This window comes from Typopeltis vanoorti, chromosome 4 (genome assembly GCF_054136105.1).
Source record: "Typopeltis vanoorti isolate ZY-2024b chromosome 4, IOZ_Tvanoo_1.0, whole genome shotgun sequence".
Lineage (NCBI taxonomy): Eukaryota > Metazoa > Arthropoda > Arachnida > Uropygi > Thelyphonidae > Typopeltis > Typopeltis vanoorti.
Window position 1 is genome coordinate 56,546,038 of NC_143552.1, and position 17,217 is coordinate 56,563,254.

The 17,217-nt window shown below is 35.9% G+C and overlaps 1 long non-coding RNA gene across 1 annotated transcript in view; it reads right to left on the minus strand.

The window, feature by feature from the left end:
- The window catches only part of LOC150107324 (uncharacterized), a 28,465-nt gene extending 16,711 nt beyond the window's left edge, over window positions 1–11,754 (minus strand). The window contains exon 1 of the long non-coding RNA XR_016548225.1: window positions 11,661–11,754. This is a non-coding gene — a long non-coding RNA (uncharacterized LOC150107324). The remainder of the gene's footprint in view (window positions 1–11,660) is intronic.
- Between the last annotated feature and the right edge of the window lie 5,463 nt (window positions 11,755–17,217).

A 17,217-nucleotide genomic window follows, 5' to 3' on the forward strand; every position in this document is an offset into this window, starting at 1 on the left:
CTTGTAGGAAGTTTTTAATGTTGTCCTGCGCGCGCATCTATCTTGTACTCTGCAAAGCGCAGCAGGAAAACTTTCGCGGAAAAAATTATAAACGGAGATGACTAAACACCACCTTACACACACACACACACAGAGAGCCATCTGGTCGCTGATATTCCCGAAACAGAATTCAACTGAAGTCCGCTGAATGGTTTTCCTTGTGAGATTTCAAAGGGAACACAGTGGCCGAAGAAAGGCGATTTGGGTATCTGTTTAATTTATTTTAATAAATAATATTGAAGCAGCAGTTAGATCTATGTAAGCATGTGTGTGTGTAAGCGACTGACTGAGCCATTATGTAAAATTATAAACGAAATAAACTATTCTATCAAAGGAAAAAAACGAAAGCAGAAGTAAATATTTAAAACAATACTTACTTCATTCTTTTCCAGGGGTTTGAATAACAAGTTACTGTGGTATTCAGTTATAATATGCAATATTAATGCTTCCCTACCCCCCCCCCCACCTCATACATGCAACCAAGCAGGTGTCAAAGAAGCCAAAATGAAAGAGAAGCAACGACAGACGATTCTTAACAAAGATTGAATAAGATACTGAATATAAAAAGCGCTACGCGCGTGATCCTGTAAACCGAATTATAATCTCACTCTTAAACATCTGAATAATTTTAAAATTACGTCAATGTTCAGTCAGGTTTATTATTATATGTGAAATTTATCGCATATTAAATTAAAAAAAAAAAAAAAAAGGCTTTTCCTTCTCCCAAGGAAGTAGAGGCAACTTTTTTAACCCTAAATCGGCAGGTATCCAGTCTCCGCTGTTCATTATCATACATGAGTATGGCATATAATTACTTCCATCTTATGTTCCTAATCCTAATCAGCATCATTTTGGAAAACAATATGCGTTCTAAGGTCTCAATTTTTTTTCTAAGCTGCAAGATTAAAGACTGAACTTTCGATAAGTAAAATCCTCCTTGTCTGTGTCAAAGATGATTATCTCAAAAATTTATTGGGAAAAAAAAAAAAAAAAAGGCCTGAAAAAGGTCCTTTAAGTGGTAACGAAAATCAAACGTCTAACGGGCTTTCTTCTAGGCCAAAAGTTACTCTGAGCTACTTAAGCACGATTGTTGATCCCTCGTATTAATTATTGCACAATTCCACAATTTCTTCGACTCTTTTACAAGGTTAGCGAATTAATAAGATTTTGTTTCATTTATTTTTTATTTTTATTTTATTTTTATTTTTTTTCAGAGTTGTCCAAACCGTTATTCAATAGTTCCAAATACTATGACTGGCTTATTTTATAGTTTAACTTATATATATAAAGAAAGAATTTTTTCTTCATTCCGATAATTGATTTAAAAAATGAAATCTAAAAGCAATTGCATTGTGTTGATAAAATATAGAATTATGAATGCAATTTTTTTGTTCGTTTATGCATAAAATTCTAGTATGACATCATCACAACATACGTTTCCTGATATGTTATTTGCGGTTGAAACGATGAAGATGGTTCTTGTCTTAAAACCAGCTCTCTAACCATGTTTAGCTCTTTCCTTAAGGAAAATATGTTTGCCAGATCGCGCGCGCGTGTGTGTGTGTGTGTGTGTGTGTGTGTGTGTTGAGAGAGAGAGGGAGGCGATTACATATCTTTGTCATCTGTATTTTTAAACTTCAACAGAGATTGGAGGCTAAAAATAACGGTTATGATTATTATTTGGAATTTCTTAAATGTCTTAGCTTGCAGTCACATTTATAATAATGAGCTATTCCAGAATAAATCAATTTCCTTAATAAGAAAACACCATCACTAAAATTATTATTTTATTTTGCATCTGTCCACTTAACTTTGCTTCTCCGCATCATTTTGAGCGCGCATCAGCCAACTCTACAAAAGTCTTTTTCCATGCCTCATATAATTTGATTTCATGCTGGACCATTAATGTTTTGGTTAATAAAAATACTTTCGACAAGAACTAAAAGAACATTATAATCTCTAAAATGTATGCTCTTGATGATAAGGACAATAATTGACATTCCAGTATGTAAAATCTTTAGAAGTTGAGATCGTATTTTAACTATTTAAAATTGTGAATTATTGGCTACGTAATATTTTCGAAGAAATGACTGCTGTGCGGGGGCACTTATATGTTTACGCCAGAAATGATTGGAGGTGGGTGTTATCCCAAGAAGAGAATCCCAAAAAATAAGCCCGCATAAAATGATTCTTTATATTGGCAACAAGTAAGAAAGGATCAAGTTTTGGAACCAGCGATATTCACAATGTTGTCAAAATCACAGTGAAAAATAGCTTGTGGAAGATCCTTCAGACTGGATTGTCTGAAGGATATTCCACAAGGAATAGCGATTTCTAAACGCGAGGGGAAAAAATGCAATGCTCTGTCATTGGTAAAATTGTGGACTGAATTTGCATGAAACGGAAGAATGTTACTGATATGCAGAAGGGAGTCGGGGGGGGGATGAATCCCCTTGGTGCCCAATATTAGTTCCTGGAGTACATAGAAAAAAAGTCCACGTATTATCATATGTAACGCATGACCGGGAAGGAGAAAGTGGCAAATGTAAACAGTATGGCAACCCTTCTCCAGAGACCAAGCATGAAGTTTTTCAAGCCACTTGAGGCCTCCAATAAGCGGAGAAGCGATCTCACACCAGACGATGAAATTCATCTCCCGAGTAAGAGGCCTTTTGGCACTACAAGGCGTCAATCGTCTTTGGACAACATAAGCAAGGGCAACGAAAGTCGTTCTTGTCGACTGTTTATTAGGTGCGAGATTCATTCATAGTTTAGAAATTGGCTTTAATGCATTTCTCATTACTTTAAAAACAATTGAAGCAAGAAACTGATTTTGATAGTAAAGATTGTTACCCTTCTTAGCAGTAGGTCGAATATGAGCTTCTTTCTTGGCTACAGAACAGATTTATTAGTGGAAGAGGAGAAAATAAATATGCGACACAGAATAGAAACAATACTGAAGCGCGTGCACACACACACACACACACACACAATATAAATGGAGAAATGTTGTTAGCATTAAGAGACCTTGAAGTATCCCAGCTATACGATATACTTCTGTGACGAAAGCTCAGTAAGAAAACCAAAAAGTGGCTCTTTTTTCAGTCAATATTGTTTGCCAAGTGTGCCAAGAGAAAGCATGACTGCCATTTGGACATGATGCAAGTTTTATGCTTTTAGTTCTTTCAAAGTCAGTTCTGGAAGTGCAGTTTGCTTGCAACTGCTTCACTATAAACAGAAGAAGAAGATGAAATTTTGATGAAAGTCAATTGCTTTTTTTTTTTTCCTTAATTCTTCTCTTACAACCTTGGCATGTTTGGGGGGGGGGGGACCAAAGCATCAATGACGGACGAGAATTTAAAGTGCAATGGGAAAATGAATGCCTCTCCGTAACAATAAAAATAGTTCCAGTAGTTAATTCAGTTTGGATCAGAGAATTCATAACAATCTAACCAAGGTAAGGAGGCATGGAAATCGCGAGGATCATCGCACTTAGCATTCCTGTGATGCCAGATAATCCATGGATAAGAATGGCCGTGGGAATATTGATCCGCGGAAGAAAGGTTTAGATCCGAATTGCCTATAACACGAATAATGTTTCCAGGTGCACCTGATGGATCGTTGCTGAGGAAGTATCAAGAGTTTGAGGACAACTTATTATGCTAGGTGGTACACAAACTATCTGTATACGATTATTGTTGATGGCAAATGTCTTAACTTGTACCTGCTTGATCTGAACAGCGATTCCTTCAAGGAAGATAACCTCGTTATTAAGAAAGTTAGGTTCCAGAAAATCGACATTGAAAAGAAGTCAAAAACTTCACACTGACTACAGTTCTGAGAGCAACAGAATCAACAAAGGGAATCTGATACGATGAGGAAGTTAGAGATTTTTAGTCAAAAATATTCTAAGTTGGAAACTATTTGATATCGTATATCAAAGTGGAATAACTATTTTTATGCTGCGCTCTTAGAAAAATAAATAAATAAATAAATATTGCCTCTCTCTAGACTTTTTTTTTCCCCAGACATTCTTAGTGCTGATGATTTTTTTTTTTTATTAGCAGTCGAGAGTGTCTAGCAAAAAACAACTGAGAACACACACTTGAGACAATAATTGAGACAGCCAACCTTGTTATATATATATATATATATATATATATATATATATATATATATATATATATATATATATATATATATATATCAGTATATGTAATTACAGTTTGAAGTTTCAAAAAAGCAAGTTGAAAATGCATATATGAAAAACTGTACGCAATCAGATTGTTCAGTCCAGGCTCTCTTCATTCCTCCCCACTCCCACAACCAAAGTGTGCAGGACGTAAACACACAACTCCCAAGCCATGTGATTTAATTGCGGTAGACTTTCTCCGTATGATATTTGCCTTCTCCAAGTTTCTGCAACCAATTCATACACTACAACAACAAAAAAGCCTCGTTGTACATATAAATCTCACCTTGTTTAGCTGACCAACCCTTTTAGAGGGAGGGGGGGACGAAACAAAGCATTCGTTATTACCTACTCGTATACTGGGTCCATGCCGTAATGGTAGGGGTCCTTTATCAGCTCTAAACCTCGGCCATTGTCTCGCCACTAGGGGTATTTATTGTGGCGCGATAAGTTTCACATCGAGTGGTGAAAGCAGAGGAAGAAACGAGAATAACAACAGGTCGGTCAGTAAACTGTATTTGCATCCACTGACTAGCTTAACCAAAAGTTTAAATGGGGTGGAATAGGAGGGGGGGGGGTCAATTTAATCCACTAACCTAGTACTGAAGGGGTTTCGACTGAACAAGACTGGCGGACATACATAATGTTTTATCCCACTTTTTCTATGAGTGAAAGGGAGTGGGGAGAAAAAGTATTGGAAGTATAAAAGGGGAAAAACTTTAAAATAGACAACTAAAGACTTAAGAGTGCAAATAATGTCTGAGAAAATTAATGTATACTTGAAAAATCGCACTGGGAAATTCATCTAAGGAACACATGAAATCTCTTCAAAGAAAATCCACTATTTTTTTTTTTTTTTGTATTTTTTATTACGTTAAATCTGTGTTTAAATAGCAGAAACATTCTTCAGTTCCCTTTAAAGGTGATAATGATATCTACCAGTAAACACGGTGATTGCATCATTGTCATTCAAAGATTTCTCGAGTTCTACGCACGTGCTAAAAATTTGACCTTATCAATTATGAAATGTCAACATTCCAAACGCAGGAAATAACAAATTAACATCAGAAATTGAAAGCATCGATAAATGTCGCCATCCGAATTAACCATGGCCTAATTTGTCGTATTAATTTCTGATCATGTTTGTGATAATAAGATCAAAATCAATTAAATATAATTTTTACAAGGTGAGTGTCACTTAAAAAAGTTGTAACCCTAATGGTGAAAAAGTGACAGAGGTTATTTGCACAAATACTCAATAAAACTATTTAGATATCTCGTGATATATAAAACCATAATACGGCTGTATTATGTCAGTTAATGTCGTGTGTTCTTCGGCTAGTTTGGCTGTTTTCAAAGGAGATAGACCCATCCATACGTGATCAGCTAGCACTTTTAATTGAAAAGCCCTTATATAAGTATTCTTTATGCGAACAAAATCCGATCTCCTGAGTTTCAAAAATTAGAAGGCTCGTAAATTTCGCCGACTGGAACATCATCATACTTGCCGCTTGTATCGGCAATGGTTTCCATACGCGTAGAGTCCGTAATCGTTTTATTACGTACACAATATTAATAATCCAGAAATGCCATCAATTAAAGATAAGTCAAAGTGGGCCGCTCGGAGTTATTTGAATTAATCTGAGGTTTTTTGTGTGTGAATGAATTTCAGAAAGCAAATTTAGAATTTTTTTTTTCTCCTTCATTATTATCCTCAAAACTTATTTCTGTTCAGTAAAAGGGACTTTCGTTTCTCTAAATATTTCATAATTCGGATCCAACCTATGTCTTTTATTCGTTTGGAATCATTACTTCTAATCCAAGTTTTCCCTCTCTTTATCATAACATTGCAATAAATGCGATTGGTTTGTGCTTTTAAATTAGCGCATGCGTTAAAGACGCCATACTTTTTGATTGGATAATAACAGTACACCACGTGTTTGTGAAGAATATTACTGGTTATCACTATTTATGACTTATACAAAGCATAATTTGGAAGTTTGGAATGATTATTGTGCATGGTTATACATAAATTAGTTGTATTTCATTACGAAATCATAATAACTGTAATATCTCCTTTAATATATTATGCAAAGATCTATTTAGATTGTACTATGCGAAGAAAAATTACTCATGAATTTTCAGGAGCATTCGCCTCTTTATCTATCAAGAAAATGTAATAATAATTTGATTGATGGTTCGTCTACAAGAAGAATTTAAGCCGTCTATCGAGATAATTTCTTAAATGATAAATGTATGGAATAGTTGTAATCAATTTAAAGAAACCTGTAGTGTTGAGAAAATGAAGTCTACACGAGAACACAAGAAACTGTTCCTCACATTCTTCAGTCATTTTTAAAAGAAGTTCACCACCCTTGCAAGGTCTGGATGTCAAGTTCTTCAGTCTGTTTGTTGTTTTCAAGGGGATTCACAAAATATTGCGATATTAGCCGTATAAGTGGCAGATTGTCCAGCATATCACTAAAGCTGATAGACAAATAGTTTTTAAGTTATGAATGTGTGAAGATCGAAAGCAGTGGTAAGCCCATTTTGGAAATATTCCAAGACAAACTTGGTATGTTCATTTCCCAAATAGCCTGCAGTTGAGTTAAAATAAATAAATAAATAAATAATCTGGCTCCCTTCTGATCTCGAACCACCCCTCCAAATTCTTCCTATGAGATTATGCAAAAAACTTAAGTATACAAATCAAACATTCCTCAGTTATGACAAAATTGGAGACTGTGGCTGAGTACCGGTACTATGAAAATGTTGGAGCATATGGCAAAAGCTGAGTTACAAATGTATGATAAGCTTACAATTACTTACTGTTACAATCCAACCCGCCATTCACAATATTTATTTGTAAATGCAAAATTGATAGTACAAGATTTTACATTTTATTTATGCAATTTTTTACATAAACTAAAGTATCCTATTTTTATACTCTTTATATTTAAGATTTGTTTTTATTTATCTATGAAAAAATAATGTAATCTATATTTTCTTTGAAGTTAATGTTTAATAATAATAATAATAATAGAGATGAGTAATTTTCTATTATTAAAAAAAATTACATACTCCTTTATATATTTCATATCATCATCATGTTATAATAGTTTCGAGAAAAATTACAATGAACATGGCATCGGAATGGATTAATACCCTTGGAGGGTAATGGATGGCAATGCTGTAGCCAATGAAGTTTAACTGAGGCTCGGCTGTTGCTGTTACCTCCCTGGGGCGCTGAGATTCCAGAGTTTTGAGTTCGCTCTCTTAAGGTTTTTGCCTTAAGGGAGCAATTTGAGTCTCCGGGGAAGTGTTCTCCGGCACGGCCCGCTGAGGGGCTTTGTCGGTGAATGCTTTTCTTCGGAATTTGAACGGTTCTTCTCGGTGGTGATGGTGGTGGGTGGAAGGCCATCACTGAGTGGAGCCAATGCTGAGATAGACGGCCTTTCGCCCACGATTGAGTGGACTAGGGATCGTCCGAATTTTTAGAGACGGCTTTACCTTAACATATGGCAATGCTATATAGCCAATGAAGTTCTAACAGAGGCTCGGCTATTGCTGCTACCCCTTTTGCCATGATCAGAGCTTTAATAGCTCAATAACACCTTATCCCTACACTGTCCTCTACAAATAACGGGGAAGATGAAAAGCATCCTTGCTTCGTCCCTTTGAACCAGTCCTTATAAGAACTATAAGGAAAGCTATGAATATATTGGTAGTTGATCTGAAAGGATGTCAACCTAAAGTCCTTTTTAGGACTTCCAGGGTAACAAATGGCAATGCTGTAGCCAATGAAGTTTTAACTGAGGCTCGGCTATTGCCGTTACCCAGCCATGACCAGAGCCTTTTAGCTCAATAACACCACATCCACACAGATTTACTTCATTCAGATGACGGGATAAAGAGTCAAGGACTCAGTCCATCGCCCAGTTCTTTTAAGAACTTAAGCTATGAATATATTTTCGAGAAAAATTGCTATGAATATATGGTTAAACCTGCAGCGATACATAATCTTCTTTTTTTTCTGCTATGAATATATAAATATTTAATAATCAATAAATGCTGTATTTATTTGTAAATGCAAAATTGATAAAAGATTTTACATTTTATTTATGTAAATAAATTTATTATTCAAAATACCAATTTTTCCCCTCCGTTCTTGATTATTAGATATTCATAGCAATTTTTTATATAATATTATGATATGAAATACATAAAGGGCATGTAATTTTTTTTAATAATAGAAAAGTACTCTTCTTCATTAGATTACATTATTTTTTCATAGATAAATTGAAACAGATCCTAAATATAAAGAGTATAAAAGTAGCATACTTTAGTCACATCACATCGATTATTTTATTATTAACTACAGCATACTTTTTTGGCTCTATAACATCATCTCACCAGGAAGTGATAGTTTTACTGTGTTGTTTATGAAATTGGTGTATTGTATATACTAATTTTCCATTTCTATTTTAGAACAGAAAAGGCGAAAATGCAAAGTAAAATTAAACGTTAAATGACTATACTTAGTTATGCTATAGAAATCATGGGTTATTTGCTTACTGTATTCATAAATGAAGATAAATGGATTAAGGAAATTGCCACACATGCTGTGGATTTGATAGGTTCATTTGTTATGTATATATCGAAAACCAGTGGAAGTGATAAAGTTGAAACGGGATATTCGGATGACCTTTAGGTATTATTATACAGGAAATCATGAACAGACAAACAGTGCCAAAGAAGATTAAAAACAAGTTGATGCATATTGAATTTCAGACGCTTAAAATATCGGTTTCATTTCGAGTTATTTTTAGAACCAACCTTTCGCATTCGAACAGCACGTTGCCTTATTTGCAGTCACAGTCACTCCACCCAGGTGTGCATCAATACGCAGACAAATGATTGGGAAGACGAAGGGCCGATCATGAAATTATCACTTAACCTGGGTGGTCAGGGAATCTTTTTAAAAATTCCTCCTCTTCAACCTTCCCCTATATCCGTACTTACACCTGACATCCCCAGTCCCCTGCTGATAAGATAATAACTCCCTTACTTTTGTTGGCCCCTTAAATGGCTTATGCTGCTAGCGAGGTTAGAGATTTTGGAGGTTGCCTGCGCAAAAATATTCGGACCACAGTGGAAGAAGAAATTGTGTTGGTTCTCTTTGGCCCGATCTGTTTTTACCCTTTGCTCTCTGTCGCTTTCAATCATGTCATCCCACTTTTCAGTTTCATTTATCTACGACTATTTCGATTAAATATTGTTCTGACGTACATAGCACGAATTACTGGGACCTGTCGCCATAAGCGATGGTCATCACGGCCTATAACATAATGGGTCAATGCAATACTTTTATACTGGCAATTCCTTGGTTGCACCAAGTTTCGATGTGTGTATGTGTGTGATTCTTCACATCACAATCATATACAATGTATATTACAAGAATATGATCATAAAAATACGCCATACTGTGTAGGTACAAATTTATTTCAGTATTTTTATTCATCTAGATCCTCCCCTTCCCCATGTACGCTGTTGCTTATCGCAAGACATTTTATTCCCCCCCCACCTTAACTGATGCATTTCTAACTGTTAAAATAGTGGTTATGGAAGTAAACATGATACCTTTACAAAAAAGTAAGAAAATAAATGGATATATTATTATAGAATAGTACATAAGATGGTATCATCATATTATGCTAGAAGCTATCAAAAACAAGAAAATCTTATAATTTAATTTCTCTACTGAGAGCCGAATTCTTGATACACAGCTCAGATCTCACAGTGTTACACTTTTGATTGCGTATTTTTGACACGGACTCCAAATTACATTTTTAAAATAAAACTTCGAAGGCTACTGTTAACAACTAACAAAATTAATGGTCATTGGAAAAAAAAAAAAAAAAATTCGGATAAGGATAATAAATGAATGGAAAAATTTAGTTTTAGCATTTTAACTAGTATTCATCATTTAATATATGATGTTCACAACAATTACCACTAATAAAAATAATGACATTTATTTCACTCTTTAGTAATCACATGTACTGCATGTTCGAAAGACTGCATTTTGAATTGAAATTGACAATCAATTCAAGTATTGTTATCATTCTCATCAACAATTAAAATCAACACACAGGATCAGCTGATAAGAATGCCAAAAATACTTTATATTTGCATGTATATAAACATATGTGTGTGTGTATATATATACTAAAAATGCATGTTGGGAATGATAATTTAGGTCAGTTTCTCCTAATCTTCTACTACGGTATGTGATACCATCACGAGAGAGAAGGAACATTTATGAGTTTTAGAAACCTTCCTATAGGTATAATGATAACAGAGCTATTCAGATAAATATAATGATCACTAAGCATTACGTGACAAAAAAAATATTAGAAGGTGAACTTATTCGGTAGGCTTCGAGTCTTGGGGATAAATGCCTTGGCCTAATTACATATCTATAGATGCTCTTAAGCTGGCTGCGCTATTAGTTAAATAATTACTAAAGTAGAATTTGAGTCATTTTGCAGGTCGACAGGGGAGGGGGGGAAAGGGACAGCGGTTGTTTATTCATCCATAATCTATGGCGCACATAAGTATTCAAATTTGATAATGTTATTTCTCACTGATTTTTACGTTAAATTCAGGGCTGTATATCTTTAAATATGCAACATTAAGAGAGGGGGGGAATTCTGTAAAGTTATTTGCGTATTCTAGTTTCCGACTTGCCAGTATGGTTGTCACTTTTTGTTTTAAATGGCATACTTAAAATCCCATTAAATAATTAGATACATTTGAAAAGTTTCTACTTTACGTTTTGCAATCGTATTGACTGTTTTGATTATTATCCTGCAACTTCGTTGTGTGTCTTTCAGAAGACTTTTGTTTTCTTCTAGTGGTTTGCTTCCTTAAAATGAGGGTTGTGAATAAAGAGACGAACTTAGTCATATGCACTGGTGATTAAGAAAGTGAGTCAGATATTTTAAATGCTGTATTTGAAGTAAATTATATTGTTAAACGATTTAAAGGCTGCTTAACAGTAATAGAGTTATATATAGCAGAAAAAGGAATATTTAGAATAGTAACTGCACCATAACTAATAAAAAAAAATTAATAAGAAATGAACCAACAAATTAAATTAAAACGGGCCATTTGGGGACGTAACGTCCTAATGTTTTTTTAATGATTCGTGTTTGGGAATATTAGTACTTATTATAAAATCAAGTAAACTATTTAATTATTAACTATTTCAGACATAATGCGTATTCAAAAAAAAAAAAAAAAGCAACTGATTTCCAGAAACATGCACAATGAATTTTAAAACGTATTCTAAATATTACAATATAAATAGAAGCAGGAACGAGAATAGACGCTAAGCCTAAAAGAAGTAAATAGGGACCAAGTGTACCTCATACCACTGCAGGCTATTGTCAGACTTTCTCAGGAGTAACACTCCCACAGCAGACAGGCTCGGCGCCTCCAAGGGGATTCCTGGATCGAACGCTACGTTCACCTCTCTGACCTTCCTCGCTTCTTCGGGCATGAGAGATGGGCCGACTGCCGGGCTCCCCTCTTACCTGTGTGCATGGGACAGTCCGCGATGGCAGCCATGATTGCAAGCCATGTACAGGTACACCAGCGATGTCTGTAGGGATACAGAAAGGGGATTTCACAGAGAGAGAGACACACACACACGTACATACTCTCTCACTCTCTCTCTCTGTACTCTCTGTGTTCAACGGACGCATGCACGCACAGGCATACCACCGTGCTGTGCTTTGGCAGGGTTCCTGACACAGGAGCGTTCCAACACACACACACATACATACACACACACACACACACACACACACACACCAAGCGCGGTTCATTCCGTAGCTGCCGATAGCAGCGGGAACGAAGAAGAAGAAGGCTGGCGTTATTTTTTTTCTCCGGCTACAGGTGTGTGAATGCTACGTTTCGCCATAACCTCGGAGTGCTGTAGTGGCAGCGCGTGTCTCTCTCTGCGATGCCGTAGGACTTGTGAACTGTCAGTGCGCGCTGCGGCGGTCGAGTGAGCGATCAGGAATGAAAGACAGCAACGAGGACCAGTCCACTACCCTACTTATACACTAGCACAGACGTGTGGGGGAAAACTACGAAGAACGGAACAGGTTCGCAAAGAAAGAGAGACAGAGTTCACCCAGGTAGAACCGAGTGCCAAGAAGAAGCGAAACAGAACTGTATTCACCAGGATTCTGCGGAACCAACTACGTTGGACTGGCCCCGACTACGCCACCTGACAATGGAGGCCGAAGGGACAGGTTTTTCGAGTTTTGCGGGTCCAGCTGCAACAGCCACCACCACCACCGCCACCGATGCGGCTACCGACAACAGCAGCAGCTGTAACGGGACTGCTGCTGGGGCCCAGGTGACGACGACGGCAGTAACCGGCTCGGCCAGCCCCCCGGCACCCGGTCCCACAAGGTAGGAGGAAAAACCCCTAGTTGCCCAATTTTCCGAACCAGTTATAAAGAAGGGATCAACGGGCTTAGTTGTTTGTGGCTCTTCCGCTGCTGCTGCCGCTTCTGCTGACCCTGCCCAGATATTAGGGGGAGGGAGAGGAAAATGGAGTGGCGGGAAAAAAAAAAAAAAGGCACGTGGGGAATGGCGCGGAACGTGCGAAAGACTGTTTGTTTTTGAAATGCGAGACTTAGGTTTAGCGAGCGAGCAACGGCAGCAGAAGAAATATTTAAAAATTAAAAAATATATATATAATAAAAACAATTATTGTTTTTCTGTCATTTGTCGGGGTCCTTAGAGTTAGTATGCTAACTTTTAGACAAATTTCTGTTAATTTTTGAAGCGTAACGATAGCAACAGGTTATAAAAAGTACGACTTTAAAGCTATGCAGCAAGAAGGCGACTGTGAATTATTAAGATGGCGGACTACTTTGCCATGCTCGCTGGCTTCTGTTCACAAGATAGACGCAATGCTGGCTAGCGCGCTCCTGTTGTTATTGTTAACTGACCTTGGATTTTAGTGAAATGCGGGCTTATTGGATCTGTAAAAGAGGTCAAACGACCATATAATAACTAGATTAATTATGAAACGATAGAAAAAAAATAGATGTTATTTCACGTACGTATTGACAAGTACTCAACAGTAGCGATGAATCACAAAGGTTTAACACTATCATAGTTCGTTTAAACTGAAATAAAGGTTTTTTTTAATTATTTTTCAAGTTGTCCCACAGCGTAGCAAAAATGCAATTAATAGAAACTTGTCATTACCACAACATAATCTTTGGCATATGCCTCGTCGGCATAAATTAGGTTAAAAGTGTATTTTGTGTTGTTATATGATTATTCAACTGTCAACTGGAATCCAATCTATGCCATGAATCGGGACAAAAGGAACCCATTCTTGTTCATCACGTTTTAGTATTGTTAATGTAACCATTGTTAAAATAGTGTTAAGCCCATTCTTGACGTTTCCATGACAGCTCATCGCTGATTGGCTTAAAAGTTCAAAAGTCCTCGGAGAATTCAATAATATTAACAAAGCAATTAAATTTACTATAAATTTGCACATTCTGAAATATCATTTTATATTTAGTAGTATACCAAGGTATATATCCATTTATTTAGTATTACATTAGATATTCTAAAAAAAATCTAAAATGAATAATTTATTAAATACTGTATCATATTTTCAAATATCTTTTTTCTGATATCTCCATTCTTTACAGGAATCTGCAATAAACACGCAACAATTAAATCAGGATAAATACAGTATATAATCATGCATTGTTGACAACTAACAACCAAACCACAATGATGACGTGTAAACTAATTGTTGAACTGATTATTTTCGTTACAATACCACTTCGACAAATTGTTTGAAAGCATTCTCGTGTGGTCCACAGGGAAGGGGAAAGGCTTTTATTGCGTACTCATTAAACTAGTGTGCCCTTGAGCTATAGCAACTGAAAACAAACCCCCGGAGAGTTTTGTTTGTGCTATTTTTCTAATACGCTCTCTCTCTCTCTCTCTCTCTCTCTCTGTTGCACCTGGCTAACGCTAAGACTATAGTTTTCACTTACCTACTGTAAAACCATTTGGTATCAATGGCCATTGGATGTCTGCCGTTAATCACTTTTGCAGTGTGGAGACGACATCAATAATTAAAACTAAGCGAGAGAAATGGTCACATTTTATTCAAGATTCAAAACGTGTGTTATATTTTAAAATAGAGTTTTAATTACAGTGAATCTATTTATTTTGCATGGATGTTTATTTATCAAAATCCGCCATAGACAAGATAAGCTTAATAAAAAGAATAGAAGTTAAAATAACTTAAAACTAACGTCTGAGAAATGATACAAAGAAAATGCAATAAACCATAACATTGCATTCTCTTAAGATATCAGATTATTTTGTAGGCTAGAAAGATACAATCGTGATGATCTAATCAGTGATATTGGCGATCTTTTTATTTCAATAAACAGTTCATTTTAAAGTGTTATGCGAGATCAAATCCGAGCAATGATTTCAAGTTTAATATTGATGTTCTGTTAAAATCACAATGTCAAGTTATAATTCTGATTACATATCTTTGCTTATCAATCATGATCATGAATATAACATTGTTTTCATTATAGTTTGCTCATTTTAAATTTTTGATAATGTTACATTCTTGATTAAAGTGCAAAACCTTTTATATTTTAAAACTACAGTGAGAACAATAAACTATTATTCACGAGAAAAGACAAGGTGCCAAGAACAGAGCTCTTCAAAACGCTACAGTTATATGGTGTCAATGGGGCATTATATCAAGCAATACTTAGTCTCTATTTGAGTTGTTAATCAGCAGTTAGAACTGAAGGAGATACAGGAAGATGGTCTGACGTTAAATCATGTGAGACAAGAGTGTACATTATTTCTACTGGTATTCATTATCTGTATGAATCACATTATGAAGGAAAGTGGTATTAAATCTGATATCAAAATTGGGGATGTTAATCTTAGTTCTTTACTTTATGCAGATGATGTTACACTTCTGAATAAATCCAGTACAGGCCTGCATGATTTCCAGACTAAATCGAATAACCGTTGTTATAAATTTGGTATGAAAATCAGCAAAAAACATCGACTGCATCTTGAATAGTGAGCCTGTGGAACAAGTAAAACATTTCAGCTATTTATCACGATTTTCAGTGAAGATGGCAAATTAAATATGGAAATAGACAACAGAATCAGCAAAGCTGGTATGGTAGGAAGTCAACTGAATAAATTCATATGGAATAAGAGAGAAATTAGTCGGAAGACTAAATTAGCTGTATACAAGACAGTGTTCAAACCAGTTTTAACTTATGGATCTGAGAGCTGGGTCAGAAATAGAACACTTGACCAAAGACTAGAGACCGCAGATATGAGAGTCCTGAGAAAGATTAGAGGCGTGAACAGATGGCATCAATGGCAATATCATATTAAAAATGAGGATATTAGGAAAGAACTTGACATTGTCAGCATCCAGGAATGCGTTAGCAGAGCTAATCTCAGGTGGTATGGTCACTTAAACAGAATGGGCGAGGAAAGATTAGCAAAACAAGTGTTCTCTTCCAGGTTGGCAGGTAAACCACCCAGAGGAAGACCAAGATATAGGTGGATTGATACGGTACAAAGTGTCTTAGACGATAGAAATATAAGATCTGATAATGTTCAAGTCTTGACAAGTAACAGACTGATTTGGAGGAAAATTGTAGATAGGAAGTTGGTAATGACGTAACTTTCTCATGTCATATGATCATAATATCCTGTACATCCCCCCCGAGGGTACATTTCAGGAATTTGATGATAAGGATGAACTATCATTCTTCATCACCATTATTATATCAGGAACTAATCATATTTATTATGTTTTCAAATATATAAGTACTATTTAGAGTTACTAATAAGAGAACATGAGGTTAAATAATCGTATTGGACACGACAACGACGTATCGTTGTCGTAATTGTCTCCGGACGATCAAATTTTGATTTTTATCGTTGAGTACAGCGTTACTAATAACACGCGTGCTAAGCAAAATTAATAATAAAAAGTCTATTTGCATGTTTATTGGAGTTTCTCGGAGCAATAATAATAATGTTTTAATTTGAAACAGATAACACTTATGAAAGGAGACGTCTCTTGTTTCAACAGCAATCACACGTTCATCTCATCATTTTTGCGTACTTAACCTGCTAAGCGATGTTACTCCAGAAAACTGAATTTTTAAATTTGTGTAATTCATTTAAAATTTTTTTTTTTTATCATAACTAATATTTTGTGAGAAATTCGCATCGCATTTCCAAATAATTTTCTCTCCATCCTTTGTAAGAATTTTGTGTGCGTGGATTTTGTTTTCTTTGATGGGAATAAAATGGCCATTTAATTTCCAGCAATATGGTCACTTGTGCAAACAGAAGACCTTCTGTTTCCAACCAGTTTGCCAACTTGGACCACCTGGAAATGCGCGTAGATCTGAGACGATAAGTCTTCTGTCCGTTCTCATCTCACAGTCCCTATATTTACGCCTCTCTACCACATTTCGACGGAGGTATTTGGGTGGAAAATTTGCACGCGTTTGCAAGCAGAGATTTTTGGACAGGGAAGTAGTCAAGAGAGAGAGAGAGAGAGAGAGAGAGAGAGAGATGAAAACAGCAACGAAGACTGACGCAATTGAGATAAAATAAGTAGGCAGAAGTGCACTCACGAGTCACTAGGAACTCCCTTAAATGGCAGTCAATTACGTTTTAATGCTGTCTTTATGCACAATTACCTCGTCATTTGTCCCTGGTTGGTCGTTTCTCGAGGATAAAACAAAGGAGGTGCGGCACGAAATATGGGAAGATGATGTAAGATGCCGACACTTCAAGAAGATGTTTTAAGAATTCCTTCTTGGACCGTCGTGCCATCTTTCACATTTGCCTCACCTTAATAA